Genomic DNA, 17,953 nt, shown 5'->3' on the forward strand with positions numbered 1-17,953 from the left:
GATGTTCTGCACGCTTTTGTGTGGTTTTTGTCGCGTAACTCACTTACTGCTCTTGTCGAATACTTGTCTTAATTTGAAAAATTAGGACCGCTACGAACAAAGGGGTGGCTAACAGTGTGTTAAATTACCGTCTTGAGTGTTCAGTACTTTATAGGTCGTTACTTATGGCCTTGCTCCAGTCCATGAAAACTTGAGCGAGAATAACTTGGAACGAATGGAAAATAACGCCACATTCAGTCGGCTAGTGTTTCGATGTGCCAGTGTAGATTTCCACGGAATTCACGTACAACAGGCATTTAAAATGAAAACCTCGCGTTCTTGATTATGTTCGTAGGACGCAAGTACGAAAACCATCAAACGCAGAACTTTGGAGTAAGCGAGTTTCAGTGCGACAAGGCGTGTAGCCGCATGCAGGCGTGGCAGAAATTTATTTTTTAATGTTTCGCGTAATGTGGCCGAATTCAGACATGTAAAATGTTGTCAAGATGTACTCATTCAGAGGTATAATCTTAAATTGCGGTTGTCACACAGTAAGAGAAGTACCGAAGTTGGAAACATTGCGCGTCGCGAGGTAACGTGACTAAGGGCGCTGAAATACGCGGACGTTAGTCAGCCAGTATTTCAGAATGAGGGCCGTTACCGACTTCCAAGAAACTGCACGCAAGACTACGAGAACTGAAGAGATTTTTCCGCTACCCCGCGGCGACGTTGTAGCTGTTCATGGAGTCAACTTAGACATCAGACGTATCGTTGTAATTTATCAGTACCTACCTATTTGCGACGGAGTTTGCAGACAGTATCCCCACACCCCTTAGGGTATCTGCAAAAATTACATCGTCGTACGGCCCACACTTCAGTAGACATGACGTGTAAAAAATTTAGACGCGCGATAAACGGGCTTTTCTTTAAAAAGCAGCGCAAATTAAGCAGACTATGTTTACCCAGTATTTCAGAATGAGCACTTGCTTTCGAACACACATTAAGAACAATTTCAAACCGTTTGTAAACTTTATCTCGCTTACATGCTTAACGTCAGATGTTACACACGTAAACTCGTGTGCAAAGTAATGAGACGTCGGAAGCTGTTTCGTGCGTGGGCGTTGCGGATCCTGAAATCCGTTCGCGAATCACAACTCGTGGCGTGACGCCGACACGCTTGTGGCGATGAGACGCAGCACTCGCCTTCATTTGCGTATTTTCACAATGTTCTGGAATTAAGGTTATGGTCAACGAGCAATCTGTAGCTTTCCCCAACACCCTCATTACAAACAGGCGACCATCTGCGTAGTAGTTGGCGAATTCTTGAGAATTTATCGTAATGTTTGTGCTTCACGAAATAAACATTTCGTATTTTTTATCGCTCTGTCACGTCTCCTCGTTTGTGATTTGCTGATGAAATTTTTTTAGCACTCTGCAACGCTGCATCGCTTTGTTGGGCTGTTCTCGTGTTACTATTTGTCTGATGAGAGAGCCCGGTGTGTCGACAAAGCAACGCGTCAGCGATCTGTGAGGCGCGCCGTGTTGTGTGCGGCCTGCGCTTCAGTCGTGTATTATGTGAGGGAGGAATGAATGTCGGTGATTCTGACGCCGTCATTTACCAGCTTCTTCATTGGACGTTGAAATGACACGATTAAAGTGCAGTGTAGGTTTCTATGTGCAGGCACTAATGGCGGCAGAACCTAGATTTAATTTGTGCCATTTCCAGTGCAACAATTGCGAGAATCGGGGTAGATTTGTTGTTAGTTTCCGTCAGAGGGCTGAATCACGTCAGAATTATAACATTTGTGGGGGCATTTGCTAATTATGTTTGACAGAAACCTACAGTAAACATTATTTCGTTTAGCCAGGTACTGTTACAGAAGCCTTACCCGTTATTGATGGTAAGTCCCAGTTTCGGAATCGTCGGTGGCCACTGACGTCGCATTTACAGACACTTCGGCATGACAAAGTACTGAAGACGACGCCGTCTTGAAGAGTTCAAAAATGCCATGTATCAGTTAGACTGCACATCGTCGTAAAACGCAAATTTGAATACCAAAACCATAAAATTGACAATTTTATCTTAGGAAACGGGTAGATCAACACGACGACTGTTCAGTGTGCTCCCCTCATCCACTGCCAGCAAAGAACGCGTGACGTCACGGAAAAGTGACTGTCGTCACACGTGAGGGACAGGATGATTTGATAAAAGTTGCGCGAATTTTATGTATAATAAGTAACCCGGAATCGGTGCTGTAAATGCCCTTCACTTTCGTGACGTGGAACTATGTGTGATGGTTTTCGTATTTATACTCGCCTATCACAAAATACACAATGCAATTGATGCACGTCGCATTAAAGACCTGTTCAAAACGTATCGTGTGTAGCGAGATAAGATTTGCTGAATCGTAGAAAACTGTGGCGTTCACGGATGAACAGTAGCGGCAGCCAAAACAGTTTCCTAAAAAGGCCTCCATTTAATCGCGATTGTGTGGAATCAGCTCTTTAGGTCACACATAGATATCCAATAATAAGGGAGTAAGGTCACTCGTGACTTGGGAATGTGTACAGTGTTTCCGGGTGCTTTCAATTCATTGGGTGTTCTGTCCACCAGTAAAATGTGATAGCTGCATAAAATTTCTCACTGTGGTGTCTCACATGATACTTGGGCCGGCAGTAAACGTGACTCAACGTGGAGACGGTGGCGAGGTGTCGCCCTGACACGTGGCTGAGGGTAACCTGCGTGCAGCAGTAACCGTGCTCTACCACTGGCTGCTTGCAGTCTCAAGTTGAGCCACTCGCAGAGCTCCATCGTGGGCTGTGACTGCTGTATGGCAGCGAAACTTGGTATGCTAATGCGCCCTTGCGGAACCGATTTACACCGGAAAGAAATGTTCCCATATCTAATGCATTGGGAACGGAGTGTGGACAGGAAGGGACAAACAAGTGAGAAAGGCAGAATGTCGATATTGTTAACCGCCACTTGCAGAACTTGTTCAGTATGATCACCGGAGACTTCCGCGAGGTGTTGCACAGTGACAGATTCGGACCTGGTATTGGAATTGATTTCCTCCGGCGCCAACTGGTTTCGCGTTAACGCTTTAGCATGTCTACAGTGTTTCGCTGCCTTACCATATTCAGACCACAGTGGACTTGGGTCAGTAGCTGCATTTTACTTACAAGCACCCGGTACTTGAATGTCTCAGACGGAGAAAAAAACGGTTCGTGAAAATTTCTCTGTCGCCTTGGTGGCCCATGTGGTCATAAACCATTTAGTAGTTAATCAGTGAAAAAAACCTGCAGTTTTCTCAGACTTACGTCGTGTGTTTCACTTTTCTCAAAGCATCAAGGCTCTGCAAGTACCCGTATTTCCAGTACAGGCGGCTGCCTAAACTGCAGCAGCTCGCAGCTGCTGATAGCGGCCGTCGACATTGACCCGTTGCGTAATGGTGTGCTGCGTGACGTCACACGGATACAACAGAACGCGTGGCTGCTATATTATTTGTAAAGTGTGTTGTGGAGAAGTGGTCCGTTGCTTAGCCAGAGTTCTGGTACAGGTTGTCAGGTTACAGTATGGTTGTCACTCAGCGGAGCCAAAGAAATGGAATGTTACAGTAACAATTTTTGTGTGGCACGTATTTCACGCATGTTAGCTTTCGGAGAGTGTTCTATGTCCGTTTTGGTGATGCACAGTTGGAATCGGCAGGTTCAGTGCTGGGCACCGCTTGTCCCTAGTGTGGAGGCAGGTTTACACCTGTGCAACTTTGCGTGTGCGAGAGACGCACGCAGCCTGTGCAGTCTGTGCAGCCGGCCGGCCAGCCGCGCACGCCCCCGACACGTGAGCACGGCGCCCCGCGGCAGCCCCCACTCTCCGGACGAGTACAGACCGCGCTCTCCCGCCCGCGGTGTTTTTCTGTCTGTTTTTTGTACTGCGTCTCACTGTTGCGTTCCTGTGTTTCGCGCCCTTTCAAATTTTCGCAAGCCCATTGGCCGAGTGGTCTAAAAAGAAACAAAATGGCTCTGAAGATCATCGTGCATACATACCTGCGACGCGAGTTCTCGGCAACATCCAGTATGGCCTCTACTTTGTGTAGTCAGTGATCGAGTGGCCTTCTGCTAATATTTCAAGTTCATTTGAGTCAGCCACAGTGCAATGAAACCCTATTTTAATCGCTAGATTTTCGAAAATAAACATTAAGAGAAACAGGGCTGTAGTAGAATTATAAACATTATGACTTAAATATAGGAGACAACCGCAATTACGACACACACAGTTTAACTACAGAAACCCGTGACCAGTTTCAGATTTTCAAACATCCATTAAGTGCTTTTGCAAGCTGATCAGTACTTGCGTTAACCGCCTACGGCCAATCCAGCGATGCGAAATTTCGTCGTTTAGGTAGCAACAAACATCGATGCTCCCTGAAGGAATGAGTAGTCGAAACAACCACAACTGCAACATATCGAGCTAAGATGTACCCGCCACAGTTGCCTCACAGTATTGAAACGGCCCATTCAGCTTCGCCTGTCACACTGCACAGGATACATTAACCCTCGGCGAATCTCCTTCATGCGCCGAAATTACGTGAGGTTTTTCAGTACGGCTCACTCTCACATTGCGGAGATAAACTTTTTCAGTAAAGTGTTAGTTGCTTTCTCGCTGAATGTCAGCGTGGGGGCGAAATGTCCATCCTCAATTGATCCCTGCAATGTGGCGCAAATCTAAAGGCGCCGGCCGTAACAGTCCGCTTTTAATTGTTGTAAGGGATCCAGACGGTACGGTTTGGAGTGTAACCGCCGACGCACTGTCTTCCACACACTTTGCTGCGGTGTTCAGAGTTAGTGGCTTCAGCGTGCTGTTGACTTGTGTGGACTGCGTACAGAAATCTTGTTCAGCCCCCCCACCCCTTAAACGGTTTTTTTGCAGCTGCCACATTTGGTCAAATACCTCGCATGTTCCAACACATGAAAAGTCTTGCCTTGTCGGCATTTTGGCAAGACGCTGAATTCGTAATGGCATGCAATCATATTCGTACACTTAATACTTCGGAAAAATGTGAATTCTGGAAACGAGTGAATCGTTCATGGTAGCCCTCTGTTCCGCCTTTTACCCGTCGTCTTTAGTTTCTACACCAGTACGGTGCTGAGCAGCTCAACTCATGATCTCGATCCCCTTGCTCATTTTACACAAGGCCAAGAAGTCTTTAAATTCTTAGTCAGTCTGGTTGACAACATTGCATTTACGGATTATTTCAATAACGTACATAATATCTGTACACATAATGTGCTTCCAGGAACACCCGCGAAATGTTAATCATCAAAGTACTTCTGTGCTCTTACAATTAACCACTGCAGCGCCGAATATTTAATTCACAGAATCTGGTACTTTCTGAACACCCGTGGTTACACTTCACGTGCTGACTTTAATCCCAGTACATACACTGTGTACCTTAGTGTCGGGAATCTTTCCGTAAGCAGCGAAAGATAATGTACGTAAATTATAAGTATATGCCTACAGAAACCAGATGGCAGTTATAAGAGTCGAGGGACATGAAAGGGAAGCAGTGGTTGGGAAGGGAGTAAGACAGGGTTGTAGCCTCTCCCCGATGTTGTTCAATCTGTATATTGAGCAAGCAGTAAAGGAAACAAAAGAAAAATTCGGAGTAGGTATTAAAATCCATGGAGAAGAAATAAAAACTTTGAGGTTCGCTGATGACATTGTAATTCTGTCAGAGACAGCAAAGGACTTGGAAGAGCAGTTGAATGGATTGGACAGTGTCTTGAAAGGAGGATATAAGATGAACATCAACAAAAGCAAAACAAGGATAATGGAATGTAGTCTAATTAAGTCGGGTGATGCTGAGGGAATTAGATTAGGAAATGAGGCACTTAAAGTAGTAAAGGATTTTTGCTATTTGGGGAGCAAAATAACTGATGATGGTCGAAGTAGAGAGGATATAAAATGTAGGCTGGCAATGGCAAGGAAAGTGTTTCTGAAGAAGAGAAATTTGTTAACATCCAGTATTGATTTAAGTGTCAGGAAGTCATTTCTGAAAGTATTCGTATGGAGTGTAGCCATTTTTGGAAGTGAAACATGGACGATAAATAGTTTGGACAAGAGGAGAATAAAAGCTTTCGAAATGTGGTGCTACAGAAGAATGCAGAAGATTAGATGGGTAGATCACATGACTAATGAGGAAGTATTGAATAGGATTGGGGAGAAGAGAAGTTTGTGGCACAACTTGACCAGAAGAAGGGATCGGTTGGTAGGACATGTTCTGAGGCATCAAGGGATCACCAATTTAGTATTGAAGGGCAGCGTGGAGGGTAAAAATCGTAGAGGGAGACCAAGAGATGAATACACTAAGCAGATTCAGAAGGATGTAGGTTGCAGTAGGTACTGGGAGATGAAAAAGCTTGCACAGGATAGAGTAGCATGGAGAGCTGCATCAAACCAGTCTCAGGACTGAAGACCACAACAGCAACAACAACATGCCTACTTCTACTGAACCCATATTACTCCTCTGTGGTACACAAGTTAATTATGTACGTACACGTAACCGATGCGGTTCCGCGTGTAACTGACGTATACAAAGACGCAGGTATCGTTAATACGTCGAGTGTAAGTGTTTGAATTCTAAAATTGGATGTAGAAGTTCGTTATGTGGAGAGCCAAGTACGGAAAACCACTGCATCAATGGCTTTATTCTTCTTTCAAAATAATGCTGAGAAATTTATACACAAGTGCTTTCTAACGCTTAAATACCTAGTGTATGGTGAGCTGTCAGTGTTGCTGTTCATTAACTTGTAATTCACGCCCTACCTACCCTTAGTTCACTTACAGTGTCACTGAAGCGTCGTTCCTTTCCGTACGTAAAACTGCGATTACAAGTTACGAAATGCCACAGTAGGTGAAGTAACGTCCTCTATAAAGCACTGCAGGACCTTTGCTTGTCTCTGAGTTGCACAGCTGATACAATGAATTTTCGTTACCACTCCCGAATAATTCCGTCTCTCGTTTATTTACAATTAAAATGCTTAATACTTGGGCAAATCTGCTGATAGCAAATGTCGTTCTCCTTACTGTTTCTCAAAATATGCCCCCGACCTCCATGCCTTCTTTCTTCTGTCGTGTAAATTTTGCCAACTCCAAGGAAACAAGACGACCGGCAAGTCAGGGATTTTTGTCTCCTTATCTAGGAGTTTCAAACAGCTGTTTCTCTTTCTTTTTCTCCTACAGAAATTAGTATTGCGTATTTACTTATACTTACTGCGTGTACAAATTATTTCCTCTTTTTACTTATTTACATAAAAATATGCAAATAATCATTACCACCTCGACGGACGTAAAACATGAAAATTATATCTATGGACGGTTAGTCTCTAATTTGGCTAAAAGATAATTACTACCATCTTGGTAGCCTCTTTATTGTAGGTGCTTCAAAAATATATTAATTACATCATGGACGGTGCAGTTTTTATAAACTCACGCAAAGCTTTATTAACGTGGCTTTTCTCGACCGAAATATTTCAGACAGGACTAAAGAAAACGATGGCGTCAACTCTTACCAGTTTTTGTGTGGTGATCCACAGTGCGGACCTTACTGTAGTTAGTTTCTTACTGTGCTTAGTTTGAAGCGTCAGAAATTGAACTTGGTATTTGAATCTAAAGTAAGTGCAGTTTGCGGGGATGACGTCATATAGCGATATTTTGCGCGGTTATATTGTAAGAATTCGTACCTGTAACTACGAGATTTCGAGGGATTTTTTCCTTGCTCCTGGTTCAATACAAAGCCACTAAATGTGGCACCAGTGCTCCGGTAGTATAAAACCGAATACGGCGACCGGTCAGTCTCTTCTGCATCAACGACTCAGAGCGCAGACGACAGCCACTTACTGGGAACTGTTGAAAGTGACCAGCGCAAATATATAAGGGTTACTGCAAAAAACAGCCGCCTTAAAATAAGTTCTGACCATCTTACTCGGCGCAGCACAAGGGAACAGACAGGGAAAATTTAGGTTCCTCTTCCGCCCACGAATGGCGCGTGGGTAGGGTGATCCTCGGTAAGGCGTCTTTATTGGCCGCAGTTTCTCGATTTTTCTCGTCGTCGTCATTTCGCTGCAAGCCTGGAAGCTTCGAGGAGAGCGCTGGCACGGCGGAACAGCGGTTTGTGGGCAGGAAGCGGGCGTCCGCGCACTGGAGATAACTGCGAGTCGCCAGTCCAGGGTCAGCGGGTGACGTCACGCGGCGAGGCTGGTGGAAACCGGCTGCTGCGAGCACACTTGTGGGGATGGGGAGGGGAGGAGGGGGGCGACGGCGGCAGCAGCAACACTGACGTCACGGCGCAGCGAAGAACGGCTTCGGTGAACAAAGTACCCACCACCACATTCCGCAAAGTCGTCTCAGGTTTGGATCTGTTGGTGGTTTCTTAGTTTTACTGCATGCCCCATCACGATATTAATTTTGTGGTGCTTTAGGTTTAGATTTGATTGATACACGACAAGTGTGTTGGAAAAGAGCACTGTAACGTATTACGGTTATGCACATGACGGTATACAGTTACATTCATGACGGTGCATTTTGTGTGCTTCATATCGTTTGAAAGCGATGTTTCACGCTGAGAGAAGGTAATTAGCGACTCGGCCGGGAATCGAACCTGGGACGCTAACCACGGACTGCGGACTCTGCTGCACCGACCGTGAACACGACTGGGTCTGGGATGCGCTGTGTAGGGCTCACCACCTCTTTCCTGCTAGAAGTAGTCTGTTTCGAAATTCTTCCGTTCATTACCGCCTTCACAACGTCGCATTTTGTCTCTCTGGAGGGGGGGGGGGGATGCGAAGACGTTCTACAAAACAAAAATCTACTCGCATTTTGACCTAGAACATAGGAATTTCTTCTCAGATGGGTCTCTGATAAGAGCCGTGCTGTCCGTTCAACGGAAACAACGATTGTGTTTTCCGGCATGGAATATCCGCTGACAAACTTCGGGGTCACGTTATTCTGTTCACACTTGTTTATAAATGAAATGGCCACGCTAGTACTCCGAATTGTGTAGGAAAATCATATTACAAATCTCCTACTTTCAAAAAGAAATTCATAGCTCAGATCCTCAATAACAGAATTGCGGAATTGTATACAAAGAAAGGTTGGTTAAACGAGAAAGCTTATTAGTTGTATCTTGAAATATCGATGCACTATTCGAAGTCTTAAAATTATCGAATACATAATGATTTCATTGGTAAAGAGAAAGAAGAAATCGCTGCAAGGCATGCGAAAAAACTGTCAAATTTGTCCAACGGTGTTACCAGAGGTAACCAACAAGGATGTTCCAATAATACAGGATTCACACCCACGTTCTGTGAACGTGTTATTAATAAAACTTCTATAATGTTTTCAACAGCTAAGACCCAGTTACTGTCAAAAGCGCTGAAATTCAATATCGCACCTGCGATCAAAGAACCACACGTGGTAGACAATTTCATAGCAGGCCTTAAATTAGGTTTGGAGTGTACCAAAACGCCAAAGAATGTTCAAACGCGGTTAGGCTAAGAATTCTGTGAAATCTTAGAAAATGATCTGTCGCTCAATCAAAGCATTACGTTATAGACCGGTGAAAAGTATTAATGGTAAACTGGAGAATAATGGCGCCCTAGTTACGAAAGCCGATAAGGGGAACTCGTTAATTATAGCTTCCAAAGCGGAATACATAGAAAAACAGCCATTTTTCGATCAAAATGGCATTACTTCCATCGAATCAGATCCTACTCAAGCGTTACAGAAAGAGATAAGAACAAGTTAGCAGAAAACCAATAAATTAATAGGAGTGTTTCTAAAGAAATGACTCCTGAATATGAACCCGAAGCCTCCCATACTAACGAGACAATTCAAAGTTCACAAAAACTTCCATCCGATACGTCCGATCATGGACAGTACAAATAGTACGTACCACAAGCTGGCTGCCTGTTTACATTACAAAATTAAGGACAACTTCGCTTTCCAGAAAAATTACTTTCAGAAACTCTGTCGAATGGTAAATGAACTGAATAACGTAATCTGCCATGCCACATCCGAGCTGGCCCCCTTCGAGGTTTCCAGCCTCCGCACCAACGTACCTGTAGATCGGACTTACACTTCCATAAGAAATTACCAGATATTGAAATTGATGTGCTCATGAATCTCCCGCGCATTGTTTTGAAATACAATTACTTTTCTTTTAAAGACAAAATATACTCACAACCGTACTGGTTAGCACTGGGTAGCCCTCTAGCAGGGATTCTTTCCGATATATTCATGGATACGATAGAATCTCAATTTTTTGTTAGTAATATATAGATGGCGGAGAAAATAAAGTTGTATGCCGAGATACATGGATGATATTCTCTTGGTAATTGACTCATCCCAAGAAGACATAGATCAGATACTTGCACTGTTCAACGATCTCCACGAGAAAATTTTTACTCTTGAAAACGAGTCACCCAGTATGACGTTGTAGATCTTAAGTTATGTATAGTCGATGATCACATAGAATGTGACATCTTCATCTCCAGGAAGCATAAGTTTTTCTGAGAATGTCATACCTGCCGATTCTGCACACCCGCTGGCGCATAAAATGGCACTTTCTCGTTCTAGTATACATAGAGCGATATCCATTCCCCCATCCGCAGAAGCCTTGGAACACGAACTGGCAACCCTGGAAACAACAGCCCGAAATAATGGCTACGAGCTTGAAATAAAGAGACGGCTCTAAGACAGGAAAGTAGATAATAATAAAAGTTCCACGTTAGGTTATCGTGCTGGAAGTCAGTCCCTTCATAGGTAAAGTTTCATATTAATTAGGGCGTCTTCTAAAGAACCCGGGGTTCCAGACAATTTTGCCTACTAATAGTAGGCTGCAGAAGAACCTGATTCACACTTTGAAAAAGCCTAAATTGTCATTATCCGGAGTTTACAAGATTGCATGTGACAATTGTCCGAAATTTTACATCGGCCAAACAGGAAGAGCCTTAATAACGAGATGTAAGGAAGGAGCCTATCCCTACTTAAATTGCGGATGGCAAGCGTGGTTCGACATTCGCCGAACACTTGGTGCAAACGGCTCACACACTCAACCCTCCTAATAATGCTCAGCTCTTGCATTGCGAAGTTCCCGTACTACATGACAAAAAATAACCTTAACGACCAGCTACAGCTGCGAAGCAAAAACTTTTTTGAAGGTGTTCAACCGTTATTCCATCCGCCATAATCGTAGGGAGTAATCAACATGTTTTAGCACTCCCGTTTTGCCGAATAGCTGGGATTATCCGGTATTTCAAACCCGTAGTTATCCCCATGCGGTCAAGTTCGATGTTTAGCTCAAATATGCTAGGTTGGCTTAAAATAGTAAACGCATTGGTCCCTTCACTTTTGACGTCCAACAAATTATTACAAATGTTAAGACAGTCGCTTTGTCTGTGCTCCTTACTGGACAACGTGTACGTCAATTTCGTTAGCCGCACCTGGTTATTCATAAAATTTTAAGTTCAGGAGTACTCGTTGGTACGAGTGTCAACACACACTGTCGCGCATGCGCTCTCGAGGCTGTGGACAGTACCAGCACAACGTCCGTTGCTGCCGTACAGCGGTCGCGGAGTGGGGCCGTGGCTGTTTCCCGGGTAAGTTATTACAATGTGGCGACGTATTTCTGTATTATAGTTTTTAGTTTCTGACGTTGACCAGTATGGAGAAATCGTAGTTCCTTTTATTCTGAAGAAGGTTGGGTTGTCCCAACTGAAACCTAGGTAAATCTAGGTAAACATTGCAACTGGGGCTGTTGTTAGTTTCAAATTAATATTTATACAGTTGCGGACAGGGCCGCGAAATGTTGAAAATGTTATAATAACCTCATCTCCTCTTCATTACTGCTCATACATAAGCAGCTTATTTTCTGGAGTTGGGCTGCTCCACACGCCGGGCAGGGCGGCGTGAGGCGCACACAGATTGTCCCTGCAGCTGAAAGCAGCGTCGTGCCGTATTCGCGGTGCGCACTAAAGGCTGCCGACACAGACTGCCGCATATCGGCGGCCATATTTGTCTGCACGACATGCAGCCCGTCTTGCTCTCTGGAGTGCGTTAGCTTTATTCACAAAAACGTGATACCTGGTTTTGGTAGATACATGCAGACATCAGTTTGAAGAGGTACGGGCACAGACAAATTTCAGAACTACCGATACCGGCTGTGTTTTACACATAAGGACGACGTCGTTTTGAGATCTCGTGATAACAGAAGACAGGAATGTGCTGCAGGAAACTCGTGCCGACGTCACTCGCTATTGCAGTTCGCTGATGAGCTCGGAATAGAAATGAAAGAAAACTACAGGTTCCCTTAGAAACGTCCTTCCGTGCAAGAAATACAACTGCGTCTTTGCAAAACAAAACGAAAGCTAATCCTAACGCTGATAAAGAAGAGAGCATACTTTTAAACTGGGCCAAGCCATAGATCCAGTCTCTTGTGTACGCTGTGACAACAGTATTGTGGGAAATCGTAACCGATTAGTCTCCGTCAATGTACGATAATTCCAATTGTATATTCCCGTGTACCCAACGAGATTCTAAATCGAAATACAGTGATACGTAGTTCTGAAATAAATTCAACTCCATGTTGGCAGTGTACGTGTTAATCCCATCTCCGGATCACACTTCAGTGCCCTTGAGAGATGCAGACACACTCTTCTCACGATTGCAGCTGTGGTAAACATTACCAAATTGTTTCGCATTCTACGAACCCGAATTGACGTGAGCTGTGGAAGTTTCTGCGGCATTCGCGTTAGAGTTCAGATCCGGCCCAAATTTTCGTGTTTCGCAAACAGCGGCGGTCAGTCCGGAATCGCGAAATTCTAATACAGTACCCAATAAATGTGAAACTGTTTCCCATCTACACGAACCTACCGTTATATATAGGGATATGTTTGTCAAGCCCTAACAACTTGTATATCGGAAAAAAATCAGAATAAATGGCGATTTCGTAAGTTTTTCATTACTGTGTCAGATGTTAGGCTTGCATATGTTCCGTATAAAGGAGATAACCTAAAGTGAATCGTTGCCACTGCCGGGTTGCTTATACTATTGTAAAACTTGCTGACACTTTGGTTTTGTAAAGCACGATGGATGAAGCTTGCGTATCTAGACACGTTGAAATTTGTGCCGTAAGGCGTGGACGGATACCTCAGCTGGCAAGAGTGAAGCTTCCACGTTGGCAACCTCATGTGGGGCGTAAACGTCTCAACAGCCAGAATACGCGGGTGTGGTTGACGCTTTGCTGATAGGCGCGGAAGCAGATACTCCGGCTGCGAGGCTGAAACACTGAGGAGACACACAGCCACTGCGAGAGAGAGAGAGAGAGAGAGAGAGAGAGAGCGGTCTGCCACCGGGGAGCGGCCGCCCGCCGCGGCCAGCCCAGGCTCCACAGAGGCCGGGACTTCCCCGGGCAGCTGGCGCAGTGCGGCCACAGCCGCGGAAAAAAAGTACCTGTTGCTGTGGGGGAGAGGAGTGTGCGGCAGCGAGGCTGACGCGGCGACGGACCGCAGAATGGCCTTCCTGCCCCAAGTACCCTCCGTCACACACCGTAAAGTGGTCGGAAGTAGCTGTTCTTTTTATTTTTGGATCGCACTCCAGCTCAGGACTCATTTTGTACTGCTAGATGAAGAATGTCGTGTCAGAATCAAAGTTCATCGACGAAGCATGTTCGTCATAAACGATAGTGAAATTTAGATATAGCTGTGTCATTGCTTAAAAGAGCTATTTTTGTTTCAATTAAATCTTAAGGTAGCTTTAGTAGCTTGCTAACTGTTGACTTTGCTTTAAAGTGACTTCACATTTTTTCACAAATTACAGAATGGTTCAAATGGCTCTGAGCACTATGACACTTAACTTCTGAGGTCATCAGTCCCCTAGAACTTTGAACTATTTAAACCTAACAAACTTAAGGACATCACACACATCCATGCCCGAGGCAGGATTCGAACCTGCGACTGTAGCGCTGACGCGGTTCCAGGCTGTAGTGCCTACAACCGCTCGGCTACCACGGCCGGCTATTTCCTATTGTACTTGGATGAAACGTGAATAATTCATAGTCATACCAATAGTGTTTGACGGTATTTTGCGTGATACTTTAAAGTCCTTCAGGAATTATGTTGAATGACGAGCTGCGTTAGCGTAATGGTGAAGGTGCTTGGCTGCTAAGCAAAAGGTTCTGAGTTCAAACATTGTGCGGTGTTTAATATTTCCTTTATTTAAAAACAATATCGAAGTGTCTTCATGAATTTCATTCGTTTGAATGTAATTATTTGAAATTTCTAGTGGCAACTAAAATCGACTATACGGAAAGTATACGCTGTGGACTTTTGCCTCTGCAAACACTTCAAAATTTCGTGCAATGGTTTACTACACTTAATCTGCGCAATAACTGCGTTGAACATCGAAACAAAATCGTCAGTTATGTGGGGAAGTTATCAGTGAAGATGATGTGTTAAAATCAAATTTTTGGGCCAGATAGATTATGTGAAATCGAATAAGTGTGTCAAAGCAGTCGGAACACCATGTGTCTGCACAGGCGAGCAGTGCAGTGATGACAAAATGGCGCACAGCGCGGAATGCGGGGAGCACGTGTCTGCAGCAGCGAAAGGGTTAATGCGGCTGTGGCGGCTTTACTTCATAAACTGCGCGCTCTCCCTAAAAGTAAGTTTGCGAACTATACTATACTATGGCGCTGCTTCTCTTGGCGCGTACAACTGGCAACGCAGCAATCTCCCGCGTCTGGGCGGGTATGCGCGAACCGCCGAGATAAAAGAATTGAACTATACCACAAGTAGACACAATGAGGTTCTTGGTAAGCTATTGAGCTCTCTGGTCGCCAATTACTTGTTTAATGAGACACTTTCAGAATTCTTTCACAGTAGCTGTTCCAAAAATGAATGTTAAAATTATAGTGTGTTTTGGCAAGAAGTACAATTAAACCGGTCAACAAGAGGAATGTGACCGTTACTCACAAAATAGTGATGCTTCTTCGAATTAGGAAAGGTTAGCAATTGACACAAAAATAAACCGCCAATGCTGTTGGAATTGTGATTGAATCCCATAACCCATCGTATTTTTAACACTGAGCGACTGGAATGGAAACTTTACAAAGTATTTTATTCCTTTTCTTCATCTGACGAGTATTAAAACTAATGACGAGCGTAGCCGTCGGGCAATACGAGACGCACACGCCGTATACTGGTTACTGACAATGCGATTCGCGAATAAAACGGTTGTTGCTGAGAAAAGTAAACAGTTGATAAGGTGACAACACATTGCTCAGTGAGCTGAGAATAATGCGCGCGACAGGAATACGGCAGCTGGCCGTTTGTGCTTTGTGAGAGGAAGAGATCACGTCGTTCGAAAGACATCGCCATGTAATTAGATCTGCCTTCATTGGCAATACAGTTCAACAAGTTAAATACATCAAATCACCACAGACTTTCACGATACTCGTACTTTCGAAATAATACCGACCACTACTTCATTTGTGTAGACTGTTGTATAATTACTTTATTAATGCTGAGTGTGTGTGTGTGTGTGTGTGTGTGTGTGTGTGAGAGAGAGAGAGAGCAGAAGCATAAATGGTCGTGAGTAAGCTATCGTTAAAAGAAATATGTCGTATGTCATAGTCCCGCTTTCCTGTTTGACGATGACAATTACCTTTTATTTGTTTTTCCTAGTTCTTACGCTTGGAATTGTCGTAATGCATGCGATCTAATGCGTAGGATTTGGGTCTAAGAATGTAGTCGCTGTCATGTTGACGCCAGGTACACTCAGCTGTGTAATGTCCCTGAGCTGTGGAAGTCATTTCTAAAGCTGAAGACAGCGTCGTGTTTTATTTCGAGGCTCGTCTAAATGCGCTCTGACCTGCAGCCACAGAACATCGCGTATCCAGTGACATACGTACTTTTCTATTAAGTGAGTAAGCTTTACTTTGCAGTTGTTGCCGGTAGTAATACCTTGAATTCAGTATAAAGAGCGGCAAAGTAGAGACTACTATTACAATTAAATAGCCGCCCAGAACAAGGTTGTAACAGACAAAACTAATTTCCTTTTTCAGGAAGAAGGAAACATTCTGTTGCACACAGGTTTATACCGCGAATGACAAAGTTACAATGAAACAAGTGTACTGACCTCGTTATTTGACTAACAAGCACTTGTAAGGGTCACATGTAGATTAAAAAACAAGTACTTGAAAAATAATCTTGCTCTACATACCTCATCTGGTGATTTTGCGACTATTAACACCTCTTCTTTGATACCTCTGTACACTACTGGCCATTAAAATTGCTACACCACGAAGATGACGTGCTACAGACGCGAAATTTAACAGACAGGAAGAAGATGCTGTAATATGCAAACGATTAGCTTTCCAGAGCATTCACACAAGGTTGGCGCCGGTGGAGACACCTACAACGTGCTGACATGAGGGAAGTTTCCAACCGATTTCTCATACACAAACAGCAGTTGACCGGCGTTGCCTGGTGAAACGTTGTTGTGATGCCTCATGTAAGGAGGAGAAATGCGTACCATCACGTTTCCGACTTTGATAAAGGTCGGATTGTAGCCTGTCACGATTGCGGTTTATCGTATCGCGACATTGCTGCTCGCTTTCGTCGAGATCCAATGACTTTTATCAGAATATGGAATCGGTGGGTTCAGGAGGGTAATACGGAACGCCGTGCCGGATCCCAACGGCCTCGTATCGCTAGCAGTCGAGATGACAGTCATCTTATCCGCATGGCTGTAACGGATCGTGCAGCCACCTCTCGATCCCTGAGTCAACAGATGGGGACGTTTGCAAGACAACAACCATCTGCACGAACAGTTGGACGACGTTTGCAGCAGCACGGATTATCAGCTCGGAGACCGTGGCTGCGGTTACCCTTGACGCTGCATCCGCAGACAGGAGCGCCTGCGATGGTGTACTCAACGACGAACCTGGGTGCACGAATGGCAAAACGTCATTTTTCGGATGAATCCAGGTTCTGTTTCGGCATAACGATGGTCGCATCCATGTTTGGCGACATCGCGGTGAACGCACATTGGAAGCGTGTATTGGTCATCGCCGTACTGTCGTATCACCCGGCGCGATGGTATGGGGTGGCATTTGTTACACGTCTCGGTCACCTCTTGTTCGCATTGACGGCACTTTGAACAGTGGACGTCACGTTTCAGATATGTTACGACCCGTGGCTCTTCCCTTCATTCGATCCATGTGAAACCCTACATTTCAGCAAGATACTGCACGACCCCATGTTCCAGGTCCTGTACAGGCCTTTCTGCATCCAGAAAATGTTCACTGCTGCCCTGGCCAGCACATTCTCCAGATCTGTCACCGATTGAAAATGTCTGGTCAATGGTGTCCGAACAACTGGCCTGTTACAGTACGCCAGTCACTACTCTTGATGAACTGTGGTATCGTGTTGAAGCTGCATGGGCAGCTGTACCTGTACACTCCATCCAGGCTCTGTTTGACTCAATGCCCAAGCGTATCAAGGCCCTTATAACGGCCACAGGCGGTTGTTCTGGGTACTGATTCCTCAGGATCTATGTACTCAAATTGCGTGAAAACATAATCACATGTCAGTTCTAGTATAATATATTTGTCCAATGAATACCCGTTTATCATCTGCGTTTCTTCTTTGTGTAGCAATTTTAATGGCCAGTAGTGTATTGTTTTCCAGCAGCCGTGAGTCGTTTACGCTTCACGTAACGCCACCGACTCACACGTTGTTTACACTGTTTGCCTCTGTTCGTGTGTTCCTGACAGTCATCTCTGTACTTCCTCCATGTTGAACTTCAGCTGTCAGGTCGTGACAGCCGTAGGTGCTCGTATTTCGTTTCTTGCCAAACTGCAACATGGCTGCTAGGAAATGTCACTAGAACACGAAAAGAAAATACTTCCGGAGTTCG

The 17,953-nt window shown here is 44.6% G+C and overlaps 1 protein-coding gene across 2 annotated transcripts in view; it reads left to right on the forward strand.

Moving 5' to 3' along the window:
* LOC126426950 (ankyrin-3-like) overlaps window positions 1-17,953 on the forward strand; it is a 71,113-nt gene that overhangs the window by 17,354 nt on the left and 35,806 nt on the right. The gene's annotated exons all lie outside the window — the stretch shown is intronic.

Source organism: Schistocerca serialis, chromosome 11 (assembly GCF_023864345.2).
Source record: "Schistocerca serialis cubense isolate TAMUIC-IGC-003099 chromosome 11, iqSchSeri2.2, whole genome shotgun sequence".
NCBI classification, from domain to species: domain Eukaryota; kingdom Metazoa; phylum Arthropoda; class Insecta; order Orthoptera; family Acrididae; genus Schistocerca; species Schistocerca serialis.